General features: G+C 38.6%; 1 protein-coding gene and 1 long non-coding RNA gene across 2 annotated transcripts in view; both read left to right on the top strand.

The window, feature by feature from the left end:
- The window catches only part of prkceb (protein kinase C, epsilon b), a 148,736-nt gene that overhangs the window by 14,042 nt on the left and 122,621 nt on the right, over nucleotides 1-12,073 (top strand). The window lies entirely within an intron of this gene.
- LOC147840990 (uncharacterized) lies at nucleotides 6,887-11,614 on the top strand. Its single transcript, XR_015505696.1, has 3 exons — nucleotides 6,887-8,643; nucleotides 8,698-8,912; nucleotides 9,914-11,614. It is a non-coding gene; the product is annotated as an uncharacterized LOC147840990 (long non-coding RNA).

Raw genomic sequence — 12,073 nt, 5'->3', positions numbered from 1 at the left:
TTAGCGATTGAAAATAATAAAATAAGAAATATGAGACATGCATAATAATTGCCATTTTTTATATATAATATGATAGCTGTATATTAGCTGTCTACATCATAATAAAATATAACACTTGACGTGTATTGTAGCAAACATATCATCATCATTTCATTATATACTTCTGGTAAGATAGAGGGATAGATATTGCAGATATAAATTATACAATAACACAATTTAGTTGTAAATAAATGACCCAAATCTTCACTTTTGGCTGTAACCATTGTTTGGAACTTGATCACTATAGGCCCGGTTACACCTGGTAACTTTATATATTGTCTTTAATCGGAACAGACATGTCAAATATGACAAAATATGAAAAAAAAAATCTTTATTTGGCTTCTGAAGACAAATAAAACAAACTTCTTATTGATTTGAAATGACTTGAGGGAGTAAACAAGGGAGTAAATGATATTGATTTTGGGGTGTGCAGACCCCAAACACTGCTCATACCTTTGTAATGCAAACAAGTTACTACTACAACACCTCAAAATGCTTCCAGAATTGTGCACACAGCAAGAGTCTTTAAGTGTATCCTTGTCTTAGAAGAGCAACTTGATTTGAAAGCGTGACCTGATACTTTAGGAAATGGGGTTACTCTGGTACACACTCACTATTTTCTCACTCAAAGCTCCAAGTAAATTAGAGGATGAGAAAGTATCAGAGTAAGAAACTACATTTTCCCCTTGAGATGTTTTAAATGGCTACATGTATGCCTCAAGCTTTAACCAGAAAGGCAGATTAGTGTGTCTTCATCTACAAGCCACTGCATGTGTGAAGTGTGCAATTGTGATAATTCTTGTTGCACAAAGGTACTTTGTGACCCAGCTGCATTCATGTGATCTAGGAGAAAATGTTTTGACATTCATCCATTTTTTTTTACCAATTAAAAAAAAATGATTATAAAATTACTAATTATATTGTAGGACAGAGACAGGAGTTGAACATTTTTATGAAGGTGAATAATTGATATACATAATTAGTATTAAGTATCAGTGTGAAACACTTAAGAAGAGATAATCTTGAACATTTTTAAATATTCAATAATAATAAAAAAAAATAAAAAATTATAAAAATCAGTTTGAAAAAAATGTAAAACCTGCTTCTGTAGCAGAACAACTTTCTCTTTCATTCTGAAAAGCATCTCACTTTCGCTATGAAAACCGTGTGATCTCAGTAGCACTCGTCAGAGCAAGCAGAGCTGCAAATCAACCAGTCCACGTGGTTTGGCTTATTAAAGGTTCGGTCCACTATGATATCATATTTTAAACTTTAGTTGATTTGTAATGTTCCTGTGTAAACAAAAACAACATTTCTGAATGTAAGACGCTCAAACTTCAATGCAAAGGGAGACATTGGCTTTTACAGAGTTAGCTTGACAAATGTCTTGATCGCAGTATACCAAGTCGAGATAGCATTCATGTAAAACGAGCATGCCAATTTCTTTGCTTGCGCGCTGATTTCCTCTGTTCCTGCACAAAACCTTTTGCACGCCTTCAAATATACGCAGCTCAAGTGCAGATTTTCTAGTGCACTCTCAAATAAAAGTTGCTGCAGTGCATTTTAGTGCGTTTATGTAACGAGTATGTCTCTAACATTTATTAGATTTGCTAGGAATATTTATGAATGTCTCCAATAGACCTACAGAGCGGTATTAATGCGTCCTGAAGTAAAGTAAAACAGCTATAAACTCCAGCAAGATAAAGTCGAAATATGCAGAGCCCTAGACCTTTATCTATAAAGTATAATCATGGAAATTATGTCAAATTATATCATGTTTGATAGCCTTAGCATCACGCACCTGTCAGTCAGTCAGTCAGCATGTAACCTTAAAGGGTTAAACGAATAGCGCACAGCACTACTACGATTACAGAAAAGTCTGCACTGTTATAATTCACTTACCTTTTATTAAGTTTTGGTACAATTATAACCCGCTATAAAAAAAAACACGACTGAATGTTTTGAAGGAGATGCTGTAATGTAGCCATGACCGGGTGCCACAACAAAATTTACCCCGCCATGGCTGCATTACAGCATCTCATTCTAAACATTGTATGTGGATGTACAATGTAGCGGAAACCATGGGCCTCAATGATATTATTTACAGTCTATGACTAGCCGTTTTAGCATTGAAACCTTTATTCTGACTATTCATAAATATTATACAGCAAGGGGCACTTAATGCTAAAATGGCTTGCCATAACAGTCTGACAGAGAGCATGCAAGAGAGGCATGCAACCCAAGCCAAGGCATGCAACCAAAAAGTAGCCCTCTGGACGTTTCTGGAGACCGCGATTTACTTGGCCGGAGGTATGTATGGCTGCATTTGGCTTTCTGCATTTTGGAGACCGCCGCAACCTGTTTGTCCGGTTAGCTTGTTGTGTTACGTCGGCGGCGTTCGAGTCCGGGTTCGAGTTCAGGGAAGAGCGGTTCCAGAAATGAGGTAGGACAAAAAACAGAGTCCAAAAAATAAAGTAAATGAGTTTGTAACAGGGCGAGAATGTGGCGAAATCCGAAAAACGCTTTCATAATCGAACGAGGGCTTTTCTTTTTCCGCACGGCTTTCGTAAATTGTCCCTTGGATTTAGGGAAGAAGGAGGAGGAGGGCAGCCACCCAGTCAGTCGGTCAGTTGGACAGACGGTCGCTCGACAGCGTCCTCCTGCGGCTTTTTACGCGAGATCAGCGCGCTCGCAAGAGGCGTTGCAGATGCGGAAAAACGCGCTTAGCGGCCTCTTGCGGATTCCTGAAAACAAAAACTGCACAACTACGTACCTCCCGGGACGTATTTCATGGTCACCAGAAACGTCCGTGAGGCTACGTTTCCAGAATGAGCCTAGGTTGGAGGCATGACGTTTCCTGGTGATGTGAAGCCGATCCACCAATCACAACATATTAGGTTTGCTGACTAATCAGAGCCCTTTGAGGGCGGGCCCTAAAGGAGGAACCATGCAGGAAATATAATGGTCATTTGCATGTTAGTTCAGTAGCTGTGTAAAATGATGGTAAGATATGTGAACAAATAACGTGATTTTTTACAAATGAATCACAAACACATTGTTTTGCACCCCATAAACATAATCAAACCTTAAAAAAAAACATTGTGGACCACCCCTTTAATTGTTCTTTTTTTGCGTATAGATGTCTGTGACAGTAGTTTTCACTTTGCTGACAGTTTATGTGCATCATATTTGTTGTTCTGTTAGTGTAAGTAAATGTCTTTTTGCAGTATTTGCACAGTTTGTGTTTGTCTTGCACACTTCACCGCTGTCATTGAATCTTTTGTCATGAAGCCCATTTGTTGTTTACGAATCCCCACAACACCCTAGGTCAAAGAAATCATGCTGAAATCCTGACATATTCATGTGATCTGACCGAGACTTTAGTTTTGTTAATCTTGGTTAGTTTGCTTAGCAGCTTGTTTGTTTGATCATTCATGTACATCTTTTGTTTGTTTATCAGTTCAATCAGTTATTACGTGTATTTGATTTTGGTTCAATTTGTTAGTTTATTTAGTTGTTTGTTCATCTTGTTTATTTGCATTTCTACTCATTTATTTATTTATTTATTTGCTTGTTCATTCATTCAGCATGTTGATTGATTGATTCATTCAGGATGTTGAATCATTCATTTGTTTGCTTATTCATACATATGCCTATTAGTTCATTCATTTGTTTGTTCATTTGATAATTCATTCATTCAAATAATATCAAAACAATAATATTAATGCATGTTGTTGAGAAGAAATGAGTGGGTAAGCTGTTCTGAAACTCTTAAAGCGATACAGGAGCAAGTAATTTTGCCACACACATTGTAGATAGTGGCACTAATTGAAGGATTGGGTTTTCTGGAAAGTTAACCTCAATTAGATATACAGTTCTTTTTTGTACTGTTTTTTTAAGTGGCTTATTGAATCATATGCTATGACACTGTACTTTAGTTTTAGATTTGTCATCAACAAGCTTGGAATTTTCAGATGCAGCAGTTTGTTGCCAACTTATCCAGCATATGTTTTACTCAGCGGATGACCTTCCATCTGCAATCTAGTGCTGCAATCTAGTACATCCATACACATACTTATTCACACACATACACTATGGCCAAACGTTTTTTCAATTCACCTATAGCGCATGTCTTTGGACTGTAGGTGAAACCAGAGCACCCATGCAAACTCCACACAGAATTGCCATCTCACCCAGCCTGGACTCGAACCAGCCACCTTCTTGCTGTGAGGTGACTGTACTAACCACTGAGCCACCGTGTCGTCCTTTAGTTTATTAAATTCACCTATATCGCATGTCTTCAAACTATGGGGGAAATTGACGCAAAAATAGGGAGAACATGCAAACTTCACACAGAAATACCAATTGGCCTAGGCAGGACTTAAACCAGCAACCTTCTTGCTGTGAGGTGACTGTGCTAACCACTGAGCCATCGTGTCGCCCTTTAGTTTATTAAATTCACCTATATAGCATGTCTTCAAACTATGATGGAAATTGACACAAAAATGCGGAGAACATGCAAACTCCACACAGAAATGCCAATTGGCCTAGGCAGGACTTAAACCAGCAACCTTCTTGCTGTGAGGTGACTGTGCTAACCACTGAGCCACTGTGTCGCCCTTTAGTTTATTAAATTTACCTATATCGCATGTCTTCAAACTATGGGGGAAACTGACACAAAAATGGGGAGAACATGCAAACTCCACACAGAAATGCCAACTGGCCTAGGCAGGACTTAAACTAGCAACCTTCTTGCTGTGAGGCAACAATGCTAACCACTGAGCCACCATGCCACTCTAAAAAGACTATTATAAAACAGCATTTTAAATTTGAGTCATTTTATTAAATGAGTCAGATGTGAAGCTGTCGTTAAATATGTAGATCAGGTTCTTGCATTGTATTTGGGCCATTGTCATGTTGGTGTCATGTTCTGATCACACACCAGCAGTCTGGTATTTATATCCTTAAAATGCCACAGGACTAAGGCCACTATTGACAGACAGGACCAATATAAAGGCTGTCTGGCTTGACAGGACCCTTTCTTAGCTTGACCTCATTTCCCCATGGGGTCCGACAGAGGAGCGGACAGTAGTATCCTCCCGGTGGCCCCGGAGGAAACAAGGGCCGGGGTACTGCCGGGCCGCAGCTAAAAATACCAGCGGTGCGTTTGAGTCACACGGTAGCCTGGGCTTCCTGTTTTCACTCTCCCACGTTTACTTCCCAGAGAGATAGAGGGGGACAGAGAGGAGGTGGCGGGGTGAGGCTTGGGGACCTGAAGCCTTCGGTAATTTCAAGGTACATACTGTGTGCTCACTTACTGATTTTGATTCCCAAAAATCAGCCAGTGATAAGCAATTTGGCTGTTTTAACTAGGGTCGGGCGATGTCGACCAATTTGGCATCGTATGATGTCTAATGTGAAACATCGAGATGGATGATGGCATTGTTATCGTAGGCAGCGGTGAATTCATTATTTATGAATAATGAATTAATTCATTATGAATGAATTATTTGTAGCCTACTGTTTCAACTACCTGACCCGCATGGTCTTGGTTTTACCCATAAACAAATCATAAATAAAAAAAGATAAGATAAGTTACACACAAATTACCACCTGTCAATCACGCTTTCTGCAGGACTCTGGCATGAATAGGCAGAGTGATCTGTGTCATTATAATGGCGTCGACAAACTTGGTTGGTAAAAAAGGTGCACAACCAACAGCAACCAACAGTATCTGAGGCTTTCACTGAAATTACTAAGTACAAGCGTGACAAGTACAACCGAAGAGTCATTAGCTAGAGACTAGATTAATTTAATATCAGTTTTAACAACTATAGTGAGATGCGATCCAGCGGTATATCCTTGATAAACTGTCCGATGTGCACTGCTCACTGGAGCACCTGCTGACCTGCTGTCTGGTCACGTGATGTGTGTTTTCAGCATTATACTGTGCACGATTTCTTCCGAAATGCTACATGAAACGACGTGAATCCTTTTTGTTCTAATGTCATTTTGAAATTAAAACATATTAGTGTAAATGGGGCCCTAAGACTGATGTATACTTCTGTGTCAAACGCACACGTATGCTACAGCGCAGCCTACGTGTGGACGCATAGCTCTAGCTGTGACCGTCAGCGATGATGACGCGCTTCTCTCAAAAAATGTAACTACTCTTCGCAACTATGCGTATTGCAAGCTCTGTGTTTGGACGGCTTGGTAGCGCTGACGAGTGTGGGTGTGAGCCAGATGCAGCGAGTGTTTACAAGTGTCGAGTCCCATGAAGGAGCTCCAGGTAGAAACTGTTGTTTTGTGTTTACCTTATGATTACAGTTGCACATCTGCCGACTTTGAGCCACTTGTACATTAAGGTAGCGTTCAGAAAAAACAAAACACCAGCGAAGAAACTCGACACAGAGGAACAGAAACACCTACTGCTAGCTAGCATTTCTGAAGTGTTATCGCAGAGCAACAGAAAAAGCCAGCAGAAGTATAAATGCACGGCTGTGCGCATTGCATGCACTGTGGGTCAAGCCGATCACTTGACGCTGACGTATAAACCAGGATTTAGTGTGTATTTTTTGCGAGCGAGTTGCTGCTGCAAAGGGGGTGGGGCGGTGGATCGCGATGCCGGCTCAGAATCATGATGTCTATCGGCCATCTGTGATCGACCTAACCCTAGTTTACACTAGACAGAACACGACAGAGCTTTAAATACAACCAGAAGCACAGAATAAATTATAAACAATATTTATTTTAAAATAATAAAATTATAAACTCCGTTGTTTTTTGTTTTTAGAAAATATCTAAAAACTTTTTTTCAGATAGGCCTTTGTAAAATTAAAGTTTTAAATGGCTTAAAACTATTTAATTAATTTATATTATACTGTATATGATTAAATCTTATGATTCTAGCTTTTGTTTGTTTTATATTGGTCTATTTAATATTTTTATTATATCCGATATTTGTATTTCTATAAATGATTTCAATATAGGCTATTTTATCTAGATCTATGAAATTGTGTTGAGCCCTTAAAAGTGGACACATATTTTATGTCTTTCCGTTGTATTCATATGTGAATACAATTATGTATACATTAACTCCAAAATAAATAAAGAAACCCAGCCGCTCGAGGCATCAAGGGAGCTGAATCGAGCGCTCTCGCACACATGCTGACCATGCATCTACATGTAAACATGCTAAGTCAATGGAAAAGCAGTTGTTCCTTGTGCCACCTGGTGGCTATTGTGTTAAGCACAGAATTTTTTTTTTTTTAAAAAGGCGGCCTTTACAGCTGCAGTCAAGCGTGTGACTGCGAGTGACAAATTGCAGTACTGCGCGTGCAGAAACACGCATTCTCAGTAGCCATATCTGTATGTGCACTCACTGCACTCCAACAAATTGGTAAGGTTCATAATCAAATTTATTTATATTAAACCTCTTTAACATTAATAAATATACATGCTGAACCACTGATTTCTTGGCTTGCTCAGCAAGTCACAGTTCTAAAGTTTAATTTCAAATGGTTTATTTTATTTTCAAGATCTGGGGTAAACTGCTGCTGCTTTCAGTAGTAAGGCAATAAATCTCATGTCAAATGGCATTCAAACTGACATTATTAGCATTTAACACTGAATAAAGCACATGAGGTGTACCTGAGGTGGTCATTTGCTGTAAGAAATAGAAGCCATTTCTAAAATATAAATTTCAGTTGTTGGTTAGAACAAAAACTCCTTTTAATATGGAACGTATAAGTTCTTTTGTGTACCGTTGATTTAATTTAGAACACGTTGTAAATCAGCCTTAAATCAGCCTTTAGGCTCGACAGTCAGGCACACTGCTGTTGGTGTCTCGTCAATCTGGCAACCTGCTCTTGCATGTGTTTTAAACCAGGAGTGCAATACCTAGTTCAACCACTGGGTGTCAAACTGACATACTGCACCTTTAAAGGGCCATGACACCCCCACTTTCGGTTAAAGTCTACTTGAGAACTTTTTCAAAAGATGCATGATTATTGGGCGTGGAGCTCCGCGAGCATCGGGCAGGAGTGGGCGTGGCCAGCAGGGGAGAACGTGAGCGAACAACTGTTGTTGTCAGTTAGCTCACAAAATGAGACACAAACCGTGAGGAGACGCATGAGTTTATAGTTTACAAAGTTAAAATGCAAAGAAATGAACAGTAATTTAATGCCCTGCTACATTTGTTATTCGTAATTTCATACACACACAACCACAATTTATATAATTATAAATATAAGTGTGTTCATGTAAACACTATAAATGTGGACTTCTCCCTCAATCCCCATATCCAGCAGACTCAGTGCAGCAGTTCTCCTGTCTATTTTAACCATTAACCCTGCTGGTAATCTGGAGGATTTAGGCGAACACAGCAGCACGGCGATGTGTCTGAATGTGAACGAACTCCTGATAAAAGACAGCGTCCACCATTCTCTAATTCTCGTGCTGCTCTCTCAACAAAAATGCTAGCAGCACGCACACAGCTTTGCTGTATGATCTGCCCTGACAAGATTGCGGGGGAAAACATGCAACAAACCCCGTGGATCATGGAAACAAACGCATATGAGCCTTCATGAACGGCTAAATACTGTGCCGTGGTTTCCGTGTCTCTCAGCTCGGGCTTGACACTGGCAGGTCTGGCAGGTCTCATGAATAATTAAGCAACCGGCTCTTCTCATAGGATAAGAAAACTCCGCTATGAATAATAATGAGAAACCGACACGTCATCATTGCACTTGCAGTACTGCGCTACGTCGCCGATTTTGATCCCGCCCCAAAAATAATTTTAAACCCCGAAGCTGAAATGAGCTGACAAAAGCTCAAAATTATCCAGTTTTCCCCACAATTAAAGCTGACAGGTGCTGACAGGTACACCTTTGTCATAAATGGTATTACTTTTATTTTTTGAAATCATTATTATTATTATTACTGTTCTGACTTGTCCTGTTATCTTTCCATTATCATTATTACAAGTATTTATACCATTATCATTATTAAGGTTGCAGTTGTTGTAGTTGTAGCGGTAGTAGTTGTAGTAGTAGTAGTAGTAGTAGTTGTTGTTGAAGTAGTAGACAGTGTAATAGTATCGATTGTTATTGAGTAATTGTTACGGAGATTTTTGAAGTAGTAGTTCATGTAAGTAGTAGCAGAAGTAGTAATGGTGTGGTAGTTACAGTAGTAGTAGTAGTCGTTGTTGGTGTAGTAATATCAGTAGTAGATGTTGTTGATGTAGATGTAGTAGAAGTGATTGTGGTGGTGGTAGTAGCAGCAGTAGTAGCAGTAGACGTTGTTGTATTAGTTGTAGCAAACGCTATAGTAGTATCAGTAGTGGTAGTCATTGTAGTAGTAACAGTATTAGTAGACATTGTAGTAGTAGTAGTCGTGGTTGTGGCTGTAGTAAAAGCAGTAGTAGTTGTAATATAAGTAACTTTTTGTAGTAGTAGTTGGTGTAGCACTTGTGATTTATTATTATTGTTGTCAGTTATTACTGTTGTCCTTTCTTTTTACTCTCATTTTTACTATCATACATTAATAAGCATTGTTGTTACTCCCTACCTCTAACTGGTTTCTTTCTATATGTTTTATCTATATCTGTGACACTTGCTTCATTTATTGACTGTTATTGTTCCTTATGTATGTACTCTGACCTGTCCACCAAGTTACCTTTACATGCATACACACACTCACACACACACACTCACGCACATACCAGTACATGACTATATTGTTGTTGTTTTTGTTTTGTTTTTGTTTCGTTGCTTTGTATTTGTTATTTGTTGACGTTTTCTTGTATTTGTATGATTTTTGCATATTCTAATAAAAAAATAAAATAAATAAAAAATTTTAAAAAAGCTGACAGGTGCTAACATTGTCTTAACTGATGCTCAACACACACACATCTGTTAATATAAAAAAAAAGTTCTCCGGGGTGTCCTGAACCTTTAAATAATCATTTATAATCGTTAATTCATTTTTATGAGTGTGTGTTCATTCATAAGCGGTTCATTCACTTCCCTTCAAAAGAACATGCTTTGTTATGTTGTGAGTATAACCTAGAAAAAAAAACAAATCTTCAATTAGTTCCTTGATTTTTGATCCTGAACAGCTGCAGTTGTGCAATGTAATAAAAGGGAGGGACAAGTTATGTCAAGTTCACATTCCTTAAATAACAACTACCTTAAAAAAGTCCCTAAAGACTAAAAAATAGAAAAAAAGTACATACTCAAGACAAGTCCTTTTGCCAGTGTGTGTATTTGCGTATTCATATTGGTCAAATTCTAAGGGCAACATCTAATTTAAGCAGAAAGACGAGAGTTGGTAGGTCTCAAATTAAAGACTCGAGTTTACACTCATGTGATTTCTGATTTGGTTTGCTCTTTAAGTAAATTCACGTTAATGTAATAGTGTCTTGAAGGGATGCAGTGTAATGATGGGCAATGATGCTTGTCACTCTTTCAGCATTGAAAGTGCACTGTTTGTTCAGAGATGAAGAGTCACAAGAGATCTAGAGACCGAATGATTGCCAGGAATGCTTTTAAGTGTAACCCTCTGATTTGAAATAGGGCTGTCACCACTTGAAGCACTATTTAATGCACATACCAAAGCTTGTAAACATGTTAACACATGCACACACTGGCACACAAACCTTGTAGAATAAGCATTTGTGTGTGTGTGTGTGGACAGCTAAAGTTTGTTCTTCAGGAAATCTTAAATAAAAATCATCTATATTTAAAGGAACATTCCCCTCATGAAATGACACCGCTAATATTAAAGTCATTGTCTACTAATAGAAAGAATGATTATGAGCTGCAAATACATTCAGTAACTGAACCACATTGATCTGTTACAAATTAGCATAGTGCTAACTTATAGTCTTTATTTGATTCCTGTGAACATCTCATAGATATATACATTAGATGTCGCCTGGCCTATTGTTGTCTATTGGACGGAATGTGTCAATAGCGCCGCCATCTTGCTACAGGGTAGCGCTCCTTTGAAATGAATGCGGGACCAAGGTACAGTGGAGGACTGTGGCCATCCAAAGTCAGAGATATACACATATACACATATATCTATGATCGGGAGTTTTCCTGGATGTTAGTATGTAATTTTTTTTTTTCTAATTACGAAAACTATAATTTTACATCACTTTTCTACATTGATGGATCAGTGACCGCACGGGCATTCCTGACAAAAAGCTTGTGTTTGTGTGTACAGAAATTTACTATCCACCCTCCCTGTTAAATTTGATGTAATCATGTCCTGAAACACACCTCCTCTGCTGCTTTCACTTCTCATACTGACGGAGGGAGCGATTCGTTTGTGAATGAATCCCCCGAACGACTCTTTCACTAATGTTAGCCGACAATAATGCAAGTTTCTGGCAGCGCAGCATCTCGTTGTCATATTTCTTTTGCATTGTTTGCTGATTTTATTCAACAAAACTAGCATAAGCCGAGTGTTTAGTGCGAGTTGGAGCTGCCTTGCCGTATGGTGAATGCAGTAAGTGACTGTTATTATCAATAACGTTACCTGATTAGCACAAAAGTTCAGAACATACAAAAACAGAAAAAAACGTAATATTACCTATGAAGTGTTCTGCCTTTGTGCTTTGTTTTCTTTGTTTGCTCGTTACTACACCCGTAGACAGCGCTAAAGTCCCGCATCTTCACGTAATAACACTGTCTTGACTAGTGCGGTTGAATGACATTTGTCCTGGGAGCACTGTACCAATGTGGCAGCTCTATTGAAGCATGCTAAGGGTCCCTATGCGATATATCTAGTGTATATATCTATGTGAACATCTAAATTGGGCTGCGATGTCATCATGCAAGAAGTGTTTTGTCAAGACATGAAAAGTGTTGTTATGCCAAAGCAGCTAAATAAATGTCCTGTCTACATATCTGCTCTTGTTTTATGATTACAGGATCTGTACTGTATATGAGAGCACAGAATTCACAGCTCATCAGATTTAAGATGCATTGTGTATATATACTCACCGGCCACTTTATTAGGTACA

This window comes from Danio rerio, chromosome 13 (assembly GCF_052040795.2).
Source record: "Danio rerio strain M-AB ecotype USA chromosome 13, GRCz13ab, whole genome shotgun sequence".
NCBI classification, from domain to species: Eukaryota; Metazoa; Chordata; class Actinopteri; order Cypriniformes; family Danionidae; genus Danio; species Danio rerio.
The sequence above is the reverse complement of the archived record's forward strand: the minus strand, read 5'-3'. Positions and strand labels throughout refer to the sequence as shown.